Below are 16083 nucleotides of genomic sequence, written 5' to 3'. Positions count from 1 at the left end.
TTCTATTATCTCTGCTGCAAAGCAAGGCAGCTGAGAAGTTGCTGCTTTTTTTTTTTTATTTAGTCTTTTAAAGTGGCAGAGACAAAAAAAAAGTTGTGACTCTGCTGTAGGTTAGTTTGGAAATACTGAGTGAAACGACAGGATTTAAAATTCAAATTGACTCTCTGTTGGCCAATACAGATTCTAGTTTTGAAGACAGTTCCCAAACAGCTCTAAGATAGAGAGCTCCTCTAGCCTTCCGGTTGCTGCAGGATTTGTGGGAGGGAGGGAAGAGGACTTCAAAGGACCTCTGTAAAGCTGTGAAATTAACCATGAATACCTAGGTTAGATTTCCGTTTTCCTATTTCAATCTGTTCGAGCTTCCTCAGGGAAGTCATCAACTGACAGTCTCTAGTAGACAAATGTGCAGTCAATTACTGATTTAAATGAAACCCTAAACTATCATGCCATTATGATAAAGAAGGATCAGCAGACGTTGCTGTAAGCCAGGTGGGTCCTTTTTGAAATAGCAGTAGCCAAGGCCACAGAACCCTCCCAACTATAAACCATAGCAACACTTCCCAGTATTAAATGCCAGCCATTGTAAGAGTGCTTCCTATAACCCAGTCACTTACAAACACTGTTACATTTTCAACAGATACTGCCCTTTATTGCTACTGTAAGTGTTTTTTAGTGGTGAAGCAGTTAAAAGCTTCCAACTAATCTTCAATCTGAATGCAACAGCCTATGTCATCTGCTTTGAAGGGCATTGTTATTGTCAGGAGTGAACTTACAGGATGGAGAGCAAGGACCCCCGCGAGCACCTTTTTGTTTCAGCCTTTTTGTGGAATATTCATTGCTTACAGATCACACTTGAAGGGAGGTTGGGAAAGGAAGCCCACGAATTCACAGGACTTTTTTTTCCCACACCCCATCCTGGTCTAGCTCCACTGTCATCTCCTTAGAGAGGCAATGCCAAGTATCACCCCCTCCTCTTGTTGCTGTGTATTAATATCTTCAAAGCACTTAGCTTTGCTTGATGTCTGTCGTTCATGTTTGCTGTCTCTCCCCTCTGCTAGAAGGTGGGACCTTTGGAGATTCACTCCCATATTCTCAGCACCTAAAATCATGCCGGGCATGTAGCATACAAGTTCAATGAACATGAGTTCCATGAAGGGATGACTTTTGGACATCCTTCTCAGGCCCTCACATCTCCAACGTACCTGTACAAGGAACTCCATTTATAATCTAAATCCAGACTGAACTGCAATGTTCTATGGGAGGCAACTGTGATACAAAAACGTAAAAATGCCAAGGGCACTTGTTTGTCAAGTGCCAGCCAGCTCTATTGGGTCTGGAAGAACGAGATAAACTACAAAATATAAAGCAAACCTTGGTACTTATTCCTTGATTCTCCTGTGATCTGTATATAGTGACCTTGAGGTCTTTCTGCTCCATGCCTGTTTTTTTCATGTGCAAAACAGACCCGATTTCTAGTTTTAAGAGTCAGAGTTGCTCTTGGTCTCAGGCATTTGGAAGGATTTGTAACTAATGGCCAGCAATCTAGGAAGAGTGTGTTGGAATGATTGGATGCCATTAAGTTTCTTAATAGGAAAGAGAGATAAAGGGCTCTAATGTTCATCGAATGACATCTTGCTGAGTTTGGGGGCAGTCGGCACATACAATGTTAAGTAGGGTGACAGGTTCAGTCTTCAGTAAGGGCATAGTCTAAGACAGCAGTTTGGTTGTTCTGAGCATGGGTGGTTCTGACCATGTAGGATAGGTAACTAAGAAGTGCAAATAACACCTGTATGTAGGATGTAATTTCTAATTAACTGGCTTTTAAAATTCATTTAAAAAATCACAAAATCATACATTTTTAGAGTTGCCCACCACATCTCTCTTGTCCAGATAAAGAAATGAAATCCAGAGGAATAACCATAAAAATTCTTCATGCTTGTTTCCAAATTTGTTACCACTGCCAGTTTATGTAAAATGCTTTTCTTTTTTGTTCATTTTAAACATTTCCCTTGTATCTCAGGTTGGGCCCTCTGCCCTGTGGGTCACCGAACATTTGCAAACTCCAGTTGCCATTATCTGCGTCTATCCCACCCCCAGGGAAGGGCCCCAAACAGGTATCAGCCCTTCCAGGAGTTAACAGGCATTACAGTGTTTTATAATAGGTTGCAGTTTCTCTAGGTCTCCAATTACTTTCTTTCCCCTTTGATTATATTTAAAGCAATGTGATTAGAGAGTACTGGTTCTTTCACACAATCCTCTTTAGATTTACTACCCCAGTCCTCCCAGTCAATGTCCCCTCCCCTCCACTCCAACCTCCTTTGTGAGGGAGGCAAACCTTCCCTTCAACATACCCGGATGCATGGGTTTTGGAGGGAGGAGACTTAAATGCCTATTTTCTGTCGACTACTAGCTCTGTGACACCTGGATAAATTACTTCTGAAAAGGTCTGAAGATTGTTTTGTTTTGGTTTTCCTTTCTAAAAATGAAATGGGCTAGGCCAATAGTGAGAACATGAGGAGGAAACACAATCCATATCTCAACTAAAATAGTAATCTTCACACAGAAACATGAAAGGGAAACTGCTGTGCTGAAGCTCTGGGTTGGTTTCTCCCAGGCACCGCCCACGGCCACCTCCTCCTCTCACCTCCCAGTCCTCCAAGCTGGCCCCCAGGCTCTTCCACCTGAAACCAGACGCTGCCAGAGGCTCTGCCTGTTCTATTATTTTCTGGGTCTCTTAACACTCAGTAGCTGGTTATGACATTAATATCAGATGGTGTTTACAGCTGTGCTGAGCCGAGGCTACAGCCCAAGCCAGTGGGAGAAGAGGGAGCAGGTCTCTCCCTTTGACTCTCGTTCAGGGTTACGACTTCCAGTAAAAATCGGCAACCGTCTTCGCCTGCCTCACTCCTCTGCCCTGATATAACCCTTCCAGGCCCGGGGAATGTTTCTTACTTTTCGTAAACTGATACTTAAACTAGTCTTCAAGCATCCTGACCTTGAGTTCTTCAACACTCTCAGCTCCTGTAGAGATCTGTGGCTTAACGTAAACATTCTAAGACTATAGTACTGAAAAACTGTCAAAATGGTAAGAAATGAAGAATAAATGTTCCAATAAACATTGATCAATCTACACGTAAAAAGATATCTGAGTTATTCAGATGCAAAATACATAGTATGATCATGTTGTTATAATAATATATAGGCTAGTATACACAGAAAAACTATTTAGAGGAATATATAGTAAAGTAGTAATATGTTTTCTAGGGGCAGGTAGATTATGGGAAACCACTTTTTATTTTTAAGTGTATTTTCATATTTTTACATTATGTATAACCTTTTTCTTTTCATAGTGATCATAGAAGACTTTTGTAAACCGCCCTGGCTGGTGTGGCTCAGTGGATTGAGTGCCCGCCTGTGAACCAGAAGGTTGTGGGTTCGATTCCCATTCAAGGGCACATTCCTGGGTTGCAGGCTAGGTCCCCATAGAGGGCACAAGAGAGGGAACTACACATTGATGTTTCTTTCCCTCTCTTTCTCCCTTCTCTCCCCTTTCTAAAAATAAATAAATAAACTCTTTATAAAAAAGACTTTTGTAAATAGTTTAAGAAACAATAAAGAAAATATACTGCAATATATTTTATAATTACAAAGAAAAAAATTCCGGAAGCAGAAAGTGACATTCCTGACTTAAATATTAGTTGATATGAGAAAATAAATAAATACGTACATAATTCCTCTGCCTGCTCTCTTCCTCCCTGTTTCAAACATTAAGAGTGAAACCTCTGCCGCCTTTATTTTTAGCACTTGAGAAGGGGGTGCCACCAGTCCCCAGTTTCCACGGAGCAGGACACAACGAAGCAGGGGCCGCTCCAACCGATCCTCACGTACCCACCCACCCGCTGACTCATTCATAGATTCTTTGGTTGAGTCAAAAGGTATTTGCTGGAGGACAGCATTACTAGACCTAGACCCTCCCCTTAACTTAAGGTCTTCCTATTCTAAATTTCATATTCTATTTATTTTCCAAAATACCTAACAAATCATGAAATACTGATTATACTACAGTTGAGGTGTGGCTAAAATTCTAATATAGGAATAATAGGACATGTTGATCCATCGATTCTGGTTAGGAGGTGAGGCTCAAGGAAAGGGCGGGCGGGGGGTGACATTTAAGCTGGAACCCTTAGGGATCAGAAGGAGGTGGTCAGGGTAATTAACGGAGTTGGGGTAGGGAACAGGGCCTAGTCCAGGCTGAGCCAATTCAAGTCTGATGGCCCAAAGAGTGAGCATCTCCGAGTGAGCCCGCGGCGAAGAGATGGGAGGACAGGGAGGTAGGAGGAAGGGGCCCAAAGGAAGGCTGCACCGGGCTGTGAATGGCTGCACAGGCCAGGACCTCTAAGCTATTCTAGGGGCTGTGAGGAGCCACAGAATTTAGGCAAAGAAAAGTGACGCCATTATAGCTCTGCCTGTGAGGGTGGGCAGAACAGTGCAGGGCAGCAGGTGGGAAAAGCCTAGAAGCTGCTTCCATTGTCAAGGGCAGAAAAGACAAGACAGTGTGTCAGAGGGCAAATAAACCAGACTTGAGGGAGCCCCGTGTGGACGGCTGGGGGCGGAGGGGTGGCAGATGGGGCACCCAGTCCCTGAATGACTCAGCAGTCCCACAGTGTCCCTGAAAGACAACCAGCAGCTCCGTCCTAAGGGGGAGCTCTCACTACAATCCTTCTGTTGCTCCACCGCCCTTGGGAGACAAACTCAAGGTAACCTGAAGGACTTACATTTCTAAGCTCAAAGTTTATCTTCCATTTGATATTTAAAATCAGTATTTAAAACACAGTTTTTACATCCTCTGGTGTTAAAAGAAACAGGTGCATGACTTTCAGGTTGGAAGATAATCTATGTAGAAAAACTACTGCAGGAAAACCAAAACATCATGGGAAAGTGAGTGTGTTAAGTGGAAGTCTACAATCTAGCCATTAGTGTTCTATACAAAACATTAAACAAATATTGCTCTGTCTTCCATTTTTAAAATATGCAATATTTGCCGCTTTACTTCATGACCTAAGTGGTCAGAGCTATTTTGCTAACCTGTGTATTTTCTTATGCTCCTTAAATTCTCCACAAGGGAAAATCTGGGCCAACAAAGGTATGCCAGCTTTTAACACTGTTTCTGTGTGCTGTAACTAATCAAGGTGTTCTTCGAGAGGTGTCAGCGAAGAATTATTTCAGGCAGCCAAAAGCCTCTTGCCCAAAAAGAAAAGGTCAGCAAAGCTTTCCATAACATTTCTTTATCTTATCTAAGATCCCTGCAACCAAGGGAATGTAAAGGAGGTGATTTTGTAGTGGAGACTGTTTTAAAAACTTGAATTAGATTGTGTCAGGGCCAGGATTTGGAATTCAAATTGTTCTGTTGGTCTTGAGTCACCTACTTCTAGATAAGTGACAGTCTTCTGATACTAGTCTTAATATTTCCTTTCTCCTTTGTGCTTGCATCTTTAGTATTTTCAACATCGTGTTTGCACTGAATTATAGAAGCGCTCAGAGCAGGGATCCTGTCTGTTTTGTTTTGTGCTACACCCCAAGTACGGAGACACACAGGCTTGGTGCATTAGGCACTTTGCCTGGTACACAGTGGATTCTGGGTAAACATCTGTTGAGTGGTGAAGACTGCTTTGTTCCCACTTGATCTTCCACAGAACCTGGCTCAGACCTTGTACAAACCAAGCACTCTAATTTATATCATAATTATCAGTCCATTGATTCTGAGGGGTTTTCTTCATTTTTATTTGGATCTTTAAAAAAAAGTGAATCAACTAATTTGGGGTTCAATGTTCCAGATTTAGTATTTAAAGGAATCTCATCAAATTTATCATTTAGGTCACTTGTCATTTTGGGCTGATAAGATCTGATATGAACTCAAATTAATTGGCTAACTTGAACTCTCTTTAGAAAGCTCACATTTCTAAATTATGTTCTCACCCACCTCTACACCAGTGTCTTCCTTCTTCCTCTACCTTCTCCCGGTCAGTCAGAAACTGACTGTCACAGATGCTTTCTTCACGCAAGGTGCCCTCCTTCTTGTCTACCCTCATTCAATCACTTACCAGATCTTTGCACCCTTCAACTTTTTGTTGTTGACGCTGGACCCCTCCTCCCTGCCCCAGTGACTGCAACCGCCCGTCTTCCCCACCCTGGGATGCTGCAGCAGCCTAATGAATCTTCTCCTCCGGTCTTCGTATCTCTACATTCTTTCTCCTTCACTTGACCACCACAAGTCCAAATATGCAATCTCCCACCACCTCCGCAAGATAAAACTAAGGTTCTTTGCAGTGAAGGCCCCTATCCACCTCTCATCTTCATCTCCATCACTCGTCATACCTCACTTTTGGCTCTGGAATGGGTGGTTTCCAACCATATCATGCTGTTTCGTGACCACTTGGCCTTATTCGGCTGCTTTATCTACTTGGAGCTGGCTAGCTACTACTTTAATTTGCCTGGCTAACTCCTACTTCAAGACTTACCTCAGGGCCCAGGACATGTCTCCTGAAGCCCTAGAAGGGCTTCTCTGCTGCACTTCCGCTGTGTCAGGGTCCTCCATCTGATATTCCCATCTTACTCAGGCTGGTCCTTCCACCAAAATTACTACTTAGTTTCTTTTTCAACCAGAAAGTCTATTAACTGGAGTGAATGGGATTTTCTTCCTATGCGCACATAACTTTGGGATAACCCAAGGGCTCAACCTTTATGCTCAGCAGCGGTACCAAGAAGGATGGGCTACACTCATCTATTTCAGTTAATATTAGTTTAGAGAAGAGATACATTTTCAAGAAACAGACCCTTTTGTGTTTCAAGGAGCTTTCCCAGAGATTCCATTCTCCTTCTGCAAAGCCATCCCAAAGAGTTCAGGACCCAGCTATTCTGGGCAAACATGGCGCCGCTGGGCGGCGGGCTGACAGAGCCCACGACCAACACGACGCCCCTTCCTGAGCACTCAGCTCCTGATTTTGATACCTTCTCCTTGTCTCCAGACTGGCTGCTTCTTGAGAATAGTAACTGTCCCCTTCTGTTGGTCACAGTCCTGTGCATAATTAATATGACTTGATGAAGCAGGCTTTGGTTAAATACGGTTAATTTCGGTAAGGTGCAGAAGCCAAGACCACAGGAGCGGACCCTTTTCCGGTCAGTTACATATGGGCCGCACCCTGGAGTGGCTGTAACAGTTTCATAGCAAGACTGTCTGATCCAACACCCGTTTAACTGCTATAATCCAAACCTTTACGGCACAACCAAGTCCTTAAGAGCCTGTTGTAGACCAAACTGAAGACTGATTTTCAAGGCAAACATTAATGTAAAGTGATAGGAGATGTATAACATCAGGCTCAGAGTGTGTGGGAGAGTGACATTGGAAGTTAGGTTAGTCAGAGACAAAACACAGTCTCTAGGCAGTTGAGGGAAGTGGCTGGTATAGAGAGGGGAGAAAGCAAGGGTTTTCAAAGGAGAACCTGGGTGTGCTTTCTCTGACAATGGTCATGGTGAAGTTCTTTGTCTGGGTAGATCTGGAGAACATTCTTTGAACTCTTTAGTGAAAGTAAGCAGTGTCACAGGCCATTCCATTGAGCACCTCATGTAGGGCCTTTCTGTCAAGGCACATGCAGTGACTTAAAGACAGTGGTGCAATCAGCACAGAATGATGAGTCAAGTATGTGTTAGAATTGTGTGTCTTTCTGGACATACAGTGTGCTGTTACTTCATTTTCTTTGGTGCTGTACTAAGAACACAATAACACCAAATGAAACCTCCCTTATTATTATTATAGCAGATATAAATTCATGAAGTACTTGTATTCTAGGCATTGTGCTAAATCCTGTACATATTTTTTAAAATCCTTATAATAACATAAGGTAGATCTTATATGAGAAAAGTAAAGTTGCTCAATCATCCAACCATGAGCAAATTAGTTTAAGATCCTGGATTCAAAGCCTGATATCAAAGCCCAGAGACTTAAACCACTGTGACCTGCTTTTAAAGCAGAGCTTCTTACAAATAGCAGTATAAAATGCTTTGCTTTTCCCAGCTTGTCCCTCAGTAATATCATCAGAAAGTAGAGAAAATTACTCTAGAAGTTTTAAATAGTGTGTTATTCTAGGTAGAAATGAAGGGAAGTTTAAAGACAATATTTCGTTCTCTGGGACTAGAGTGGTGCAGCTCAAAGGAGCTGGGTCCCCCCACCCCCAACCTGGGGACCCTCAGACAGATGAGACCCTGAGTCTTAAAGCAGCTCATTGAACCATTTCAATTTCTATAGATACAAAAACATTTTCTTGTTCAACACAACAAAACCAGCCTGTATGTGAGGGTCATTTGTATACATAGTTGTTCTGTCACCCGCTAAGTCATTACCAGTGTCAAGGCGTACTCAGCTCCTACTCAAATATGGGCATCACTCTCAGAAGGGTTTAGCAGCCCAACCATCACCTCCTCAACTTAAAGGCAGATTATGCTAGACAAAGGACCAATCATGAGAATGGTTCCATTTACAGTTTGTGAGCAACCCACTCTACCGGGCACACCTCACATGACGTCCTGAAGGCAAAAGGCTCTGAAGTAATGCAGCCATTAATAAACTTGTCAGACAAAATGGATTACAGTTCAACTCCCAGAACCATAATACATTATTATTTTCTTTTTTTACTAAGGTCCTTCAGTTCAGTTGCAGCAAATGAAAAAAGAAGACAATAGAATTAATAATCTGTCTGGCAGCATTTGTGAGCAATTTTAATGGCCACTGTGTCCCCTAACAAAAATTTCTTGCAGATGAGCTCCAGTAACAGCAGGCTCACAGTATGTCACATAGGCTGATGCAGGTAATCCGCTTCCTACCGAAGGGCAAACATTTTCACGTAACACACACCCCAGTTCAAATTTAAGACTGCCGACCGTGTTGTTGCTTACATAACAGACCAAACCACATTTCCATTATTAACCATTTCTGACATTTTTAGCTTCTCTGTCTGTAGATTCGAACACGAGTCCAGAAAGCTCTGAAATGTTTTTTCTACCTTTTGGAAAAGTATGTTTGGGATGGGGGAGCAATTTCACGAAGACTGAAAATATCATTAGAAAACAGTCTTAGGACACACCGTGTTTTTCAGGTTCTGAAGAGTAAAAAGCTTTTGAAAGCATCCAACGGCAGAGATTGTTAGACGACGTCTTCAAATGGAGCCACCACCCAAAAGATGAAAGAGGAGGGCACATTCCTACACAAGCGACACTTACGACCATCTTGTCTTTCCAAACCTCTTCAAAATGACTTTCTCAAACATGCAGGTGTCTAATCCCTAAGAATACCTTTCATGAAGTGCAGCCTCCCCTCCCAATTAAAATCTGCAAAATAAAATGCTAGTCACTCTGTTTCTTAGGCCTAATTAAAATCGTTCTTAGGGAGAATAAACATCACAATCACATACATGAATATTTGGGATCCTTGAAGGCCAATGGTAGGAACACCTAGGCATTATTATGCTGATGATATGTAACAACAAATTTAATTTATAGCAGAATTATAAGGGGAAAAAACAATTCAACATGACTGCACACCTTCTGTGCATTGAGAGGAAAATGTTTCTGGTGCCATTATGAGGAGAAATCAGGAGAAAATGAGCTGGCGTCTCTGCCCCGTTACTCCCAGAAGCCTGCCAGCAGGTATGGCAGCTGGACCCGCCAGGCGAGGCTCCTGGTGGTGATTCTTGTTTGGAGTGGAGGAGGAATGGACAGTAAATTGACAGAACGGCTAGGGAATGGATGGGCATTTACAGTTTTGTTTTCTTCCAGATGGTTTTATGTTTTACATATTCTTAAAAGGGAAATGAATTCCCATATAGGGACTACTTAAACCAAGGTACTCAATAGGTATGATTTTTAAAAATTCTTTTTTTTTTTGCTCTTTTCTACTTCCAGCTACCAGGGACCCACATTTTACACTGGAATGTATTTTTAGGGCAAATGGGGAAAAAGGGCCAAGTTTCAGATGTCTCTTTTCTCTATTTCTTTCCTTTGCCGTAAGGCTTTCTCTATGGCGCTTTCAGTCTTAGGTTTCCATAGCCTCCTAATGCAAAACAGGCTGAGAAGAGCAATGAATGTAACAAACCACATGTTGCTTTGCTTTGCTTTTCCTTTTTTTTTTTTTTTTTTGAGAAGGAAAAATTCCAGCTTACAAGGACTATGCAAACTTAGCAGTTAACTAAAATTAAAGATGTTTTAAAAGTTTCTTAACCCCACTCAGTTATCTTATAATATTTTAAAGTATGAATGGAAACATATGTGATAGACTCTGATTTTACTTAAAAGCAAAGAGAAGAGGCTAAGATCATGGATAATCATTTACATGATTCATTTTGACTTACAAGGCAATCTGAATATTTTCACCTAGGCCAAAGATAAGAGACACAATAAAAAATTAACTTTAAGGATTTCATTGTGAAATCGACAATAGTGCATTGTGAACCCTGGATTAACAACCTATATCTGGGCTCCCACAGACTGGCATAAATTATTCAAAAATTTTATGGCTCAATTCAGCTGTCAAAGGGAAGAGTCTTTAGACAACACTTCACACCTGTTCCTTATCCAAGTAAAGTCCTGGGCTTAGTGACCCCCACCTGGGATGAGCATGTCCAGACTTCCCCCACACTCATTTTACACAGGGGATAGATTCTTTGCAGTGCTGGGTAATAAAGAAATTAAGACACACTAAAATCCCTGGAATTTTCCCAAAATAGACTACCACAATGCAGATCTTACAGAGCCATCACTGGAGATGACCTATTTCAAGCTCTCCAGTGTAACCCATACGTGAAAAACAATTAAGAGGCGCTGACTTCAACATATGTTCAAAGGAAAGCACTATACAACCCAAAATGTAAAACAGTAACAGAAATTATGCAAGCTAATTTTCTTCTGGGTCTTGTAGTCATAGGAAATGGGAATGAGGGTGATAGAAACTCCATTTTATTTTTGTGTTATTACTGTTTTCCTCACCCTAAATCCACACACATCATCCTGGCTGGGTAGCTCGGTTGAGTAATTAGAGCACCGTCCAGATACACCAAGGCTGCAGGTTTGATTTCCAGTCAGGCACAGATCACCAGCCCTGGCTGGTGTGGCTCAGTGGACTGAGTGTCAGCCTACGAACCAAACGGTTGCTCGTTCGATCGCTGGTCAGGGCAGGGTTGCCCTGGGGTTGCCCAGGGTTGCCATCCCCAGGGACGTCTGGGTTGCAGACCAGGTCCCGGGTTGGGGATGGGAACATTCGAGAGGCAACTGGTCAATTGACATGTCCCTCCATCTCTTTCTCCCCTCTTCCTGTCTATCTAAAAAATAAAATCTTTAAAAAAAGCAACCAATATATTCATAAATAAGTGGAACAACAAAGTGATGTTTTTCTCCTTTCCTCCCTCCCTCTCTCTCAAATCAATTTTTAAAAAATAAAAAAAATCAAGACACATCACAGTATTCCCAGCTGCTGGGGTGATTCTCAGATGCGGGAATCTCTGATTTATCCTCACACCTTAATTCAACTCAGTAAATGGAGGAAGGCTAGGTCAAATGTGAGATTTCTACCATCTCCACAAATTTGGCCCTTCCAACATCAATCTGTGTATCATTCAAAAGGCGGTTCCATTATTTAATCATGTGATAAAGAGGATTCTTGGCAAAAAGAAGCTTAGACAAACATCTATTTTAACCTTGAGTCTGTTGCAAAAACAAAAACACATTTCCTTACGAAAATCATACATGGATCTTAGAAGTTCTATGTAACAATCACACTAAAGTGTCAATTCTGCTGACAGTTTATTAAAAAGCAAAATGAGATGTGAAAGAAAGTGGGGTCCTAAGGAAAGCCTACCTCATAAAGTACGAGGGTACTTCCAAAGCAGAGGGTGAGAAAAGTTGAAGGCAGATTCTGCCAAGGAGCCCGAGTCAGCTCAGAGGCACCCCTCCCGGGCATGTGTCCTGGGAGTGGCGCCAGGCGAGGAAACCTTGTCCAGGAAAAGTTGGTGGGCACAGCACAGGGACACTGCTCAGTTACAATTCTAGTGTCTTTAAGGAGAATATTCTGCTGGGTGACAAAAGGGCACCTGCCTCCAAAGAGAGCACACTTAGTGGGGAGAAAATCTGAATGGAACGAGCGTCACTCAGAAACTGACTCCACAGATGGGTTACTTCTCTCTTTTGGTGGCATCCAAGTGCGGCAAGGACATTAGGGAGTTTTCTGATGCACACTTGGCTGTGTTGAAAATACCGAAAGAGGCCTGTATTGGTTAGGACTCCGTGGCTGTAAGTAAGAGAAGCCAAACTAATTTAAGAAGCAAAAGGGTGGGGAGTGATAATTTATTGGAAAAATGAGAGAGGTCTCAGGCAACACAGGGCAGGAAGGTAGCTGAGCCTCAGAAAATGACTTCGATTCAGACGAGGAAGCCCTCAGAAGTCCAGGCAGTATCCTCCTCTGCTTCCGTTTTGGCTTCTTTCTGGTTAACACTTGCTGCTTCTCTCCTTGCAGACAGGACTTTGTAGCTCCTCAGTGTGTGAGGTCACAAACACAGCCACCTCCCTCCCAGTCTGGTGGTTGGAACCCAACAGGACTGCCAGGGGCTCATCCCTTCCTTCACCATGTTTCTGTAAAGATAGATGGATTTGGATTTGGGCTGTGTGTGTTTTGTGGGCTGCAGGCCAGTAATCCCCAGTGAAGGTGGAATTGTTCCGTCCTGCACAGATACTCCAAAAATGTTTATTGAATAAATTTTCAAAATTCAGTTTCTAGAATGGGGCAAGAGTATTTGCTATTAGATGTGGATGGAAATTTGGTTTCCTATATTAATGGTGATCAAAAGCAATTACTGCTATCCTGGCTGGTGTGGCTCAGTGGACTGAGCACCGGCTTCCGAACCAAGGGGTTGTTGCTGGTTCAATTCCCAGTCAGAGCTTATGCCTGGGTTACAGGCCAGGTTCTCAGTAGGGGGGCGCATGAGAGGCAACCATACATTGATGTTTCTCTCCCTTTCTTTCTCCCTCTGTTCCCCTCTCTCTAAAGGTAAATAAAATCTTAAAAAAATAACTTGATATTAATATGATGATTAATTCTAGCAAGGATTATTACAGGAAATTTTTTTTTAAAAAGCAATTACTGTTGAGCTGACTGGCAATCACCTAGAAAATCTTAAAACATACAGACGCCTGCATCATAGCCCTAAGGGTCTGATTCAGTTTGGACCCCAAAATTTGCATTTCATGCCGTTTCCCTAGAAAACTGTCATTTGTAATTGGATTTAGGAAACACTGGCATACAGACACCATTCACTGTAGTCACTAGTTTTCCTAAGACAATGGTACGTTTGTGGAATGAGAAGGTGGAGATAAAGTTTTAACTGAGTAGTTAAGTCAATGTAAAATTCTATCTGCACACTCCACATCTCCAAAACTGCTCAGGAAGCAGTCATGCTGATGAATGAATTTCAGATCTCTTTCACAAAAAGTCCTGAGAGAATATGTCATCTTAGAGATTTAATGCACCTTAGTAAAGACATCTTTCTCAAGTGAAAGCTAACTTCTCTTTTATTATGTTAGGTGAAACTATTCTTTTGGTGTGGCTTGTGGTGTCGGTTTTAATCCACAAAACCATGGTTTCTGACAAATGTTTGTAGCATGGATTAAAAAAAACGTGAAATGAGAAATTTAGAAATTAAAGTCCATTCACATGTAATGTTTAGGCCCATTGTCTTGGGAGTACGCAGTGGCTGACGCAACTCCGCCCCTCCTGTGCACACACCGCACGCCCACGACGACCGAGGCCGGGGCTGCCCCCACAGGTGCTGGTGAGCCGCTGCCCCTCTGCCGCCACTTGAAGGCCGCCAGGCAGCTGTCCTCTCCTGAGTTTTGCGTTCGTTTAGCATCCCGGCACATGGACACAGAGGAAGCAGATCACAGTCATTTGGGGGAACTGGGGGTATTTACAGAAATATAAAAGCAAGTCAAGTTGTGTGTAGACAACGTAGGAAAATGATAAATCATGTGGCCCTTACAGATATAAGCTGGGAAGGTGTTTGAACCCTTTTGAACTAAACAGACTCTAATTTACCAGGATGGCAACGCCTTGGCAGAGAAAAAAAAGGTTTCCCCTATCCCACAACTAGCAAGTTCTTTGCCTCAAAGTGACAACCGATAACCGGTTCACAGCTGTATTGCTTGCTTTTTTCTGCTACAGTGTTCTTCCTTTCTTCTTGCACCTGCTCTATCACTTTTCTCTTGCTCAGACTTCTGATTTGTTTTATGGCATGGGAGAACTTTTCTTGAGCTATTTTCATTTTAGTGTAAGGAAGAATCCTTCTGGTGGAACCAACCTCTAATCCCCATCACACCATCAGTGAAGGCTGCATCTGAGCAGGCAGCGGAGCCTGAAAGAGGTTGATGGACATTTCCAAAGCCAGTACATCTGTGTTGATTTAGTGCAGAGGAGAAGATGACTGGTCACAGCAACGATGATGCATGAACTTATCACAGCATCGGCAGTGTGGACTTCCCTCAGGTAAATCACAGCTGAGGACACTCAGTAGGATGCGCTTATGACTCCTGTTCCCATTGACTTTTATCAGGATGAGAAATGCAATTATGTTCATCTTGTTTGCATGAATCCATCAATTTGTCATTTTTGGGATTTATAAAAGCTAATTGTATAAATAAACAAAAGTGAAAATATGTTTTGATAACTGAGTATGCCGCTTTCGCATTTTAAACAAAGATTTTATTTATCTTTAGAGCACGGGGAAGGGAGGGAGAGAGGGAGAGAAACAACGATATGAGAGATGTGGAATGGTGGCCTCCCACGCGCCCCCAACCAGGGGCCCAGCTCACAGTCCAGACACGTGCCCCTCTCGAAATCGAACCGGCAACCTTCAAGTTTGCGAGATGATGCCGAACCCACTGAGGCACACCAGTCAGGGCCACTTTTGCATTTTTCAAAAATCATGATAAAGATAGTAATCCTTTTTAGATAATGGTGACAGTAGAAACGGGAAGTAGGGAGAGAGAATGTGGCTCTGAGAAGAAGAGGGAGGGAACAGGAAAAGGACAGGGTGTGGAACGCTGGCCCTAGACTGTGTTTTTATAAAGGATCCTCCATGCTCTACTGCTTGAGGGCACTATGAACTTTATTATATGGCAATAATCTTAGCACAACATACTTTCCTGTTAGAATATCCTGTACCATTACCTTGAACTGTTTTTGGCTGAAAATTAAAGTATGCCTGAACATTATGTGTAATGTAACTCCCACAAATGAGCTACTGTTTGGAAAAAGAAAAAAAAGGCAAATGGTAATAAATCTGTAAATCCCTGCTGCAGTTTTCAGTATAACCTTTATTGGTCTGGGCTCAACAGTTGTAGACAGAGGTATACAACATATACCAATTTAGAAGTGTTACAATTCATCAGTGGAACTCATTGAAAGAACTGCCGCATAAGGAGCTTTATTCTTTAGAGCTTTGTTTATTTATTATTTAGAGAGGTATTATAAATAGATCTATTGTTTATCTATATGTTAGCTGAAAGGAAAAACAATAGGAAAGAAGTCTGCTTTAGGTCAAACACATGGGAAATATCTCCGAATTGCCTGGCGTCAAACACAGACAGGCAGAGAGGTACCCAACACAAAGGAAAGGGTGTGATGCAGAGGTAGAGTGGGGTACCCTCTCCGGGTCCCCCGCTGGCTGAGGGACCGTGATCCCTTCGGGCCTCAGTTTTTCACCCACAAAATGGTAGACGATCAGTAAGGTCTTCTGGCTGTGGAGTCCTATAACTCTGATTTCTTTAGTCCAGAGAACCAGGGACGAGGGGTCAGCTGTATACATAGGGGCCACTTGAAACCAAAGGCTATTTTAGCACTTGTTGCTGCATCCCAGAGGGGTGGAGTACAAACAAGTGCATTTACCCCCTCTGAGAGCAGCAGTGGCAGCCTGCCGGCAGGGCCCAGACCTGCTCGCACAGGAAGACGCGCACCACGCTGGGCCCGCAAGCCTGAGCACTCCCAAGAAC

At 42.7% G+C, this 16083-nt stretch overlaps 1 protein-coding gene across 1 annotated transcript in view; it reads right to left on the bottom strand.

Moving 5' to 3' along the window:
* PRICKLE1 (prickle planar cell polarity protein 1) overlaps positions 1 to 16083 on the bottom strand; it is a 101687-nt gene that overhangs the window by 20659 nt on the left and 64945 nt on the right. The gene's annotated exons all lie outside the window — the stretch shown is intronic.

This window comes from Phyllostomus discolor, chromosome 2 (genome assembly GCF_004126475.2).
Source record: "Phyllostomus discolor isolate MPI-MPIP mPhyDis1 chromosome 2, mPhyDis1.pri.v3, whole genome shotgun sequence".
Taxonomy (NCBI): domain Eukaryota; kingdom Metazoa; phylum Chordata; class Mammalia; order Chiroptera; family Phyllostomidae; genus Phyllostomus; species Phyllostomus discolor.
The sequence above is the reverse complement of the archived record's forward strand: the minus strand, read 5'-3'. Positions and strand labels throughout refer to the sequence as shown.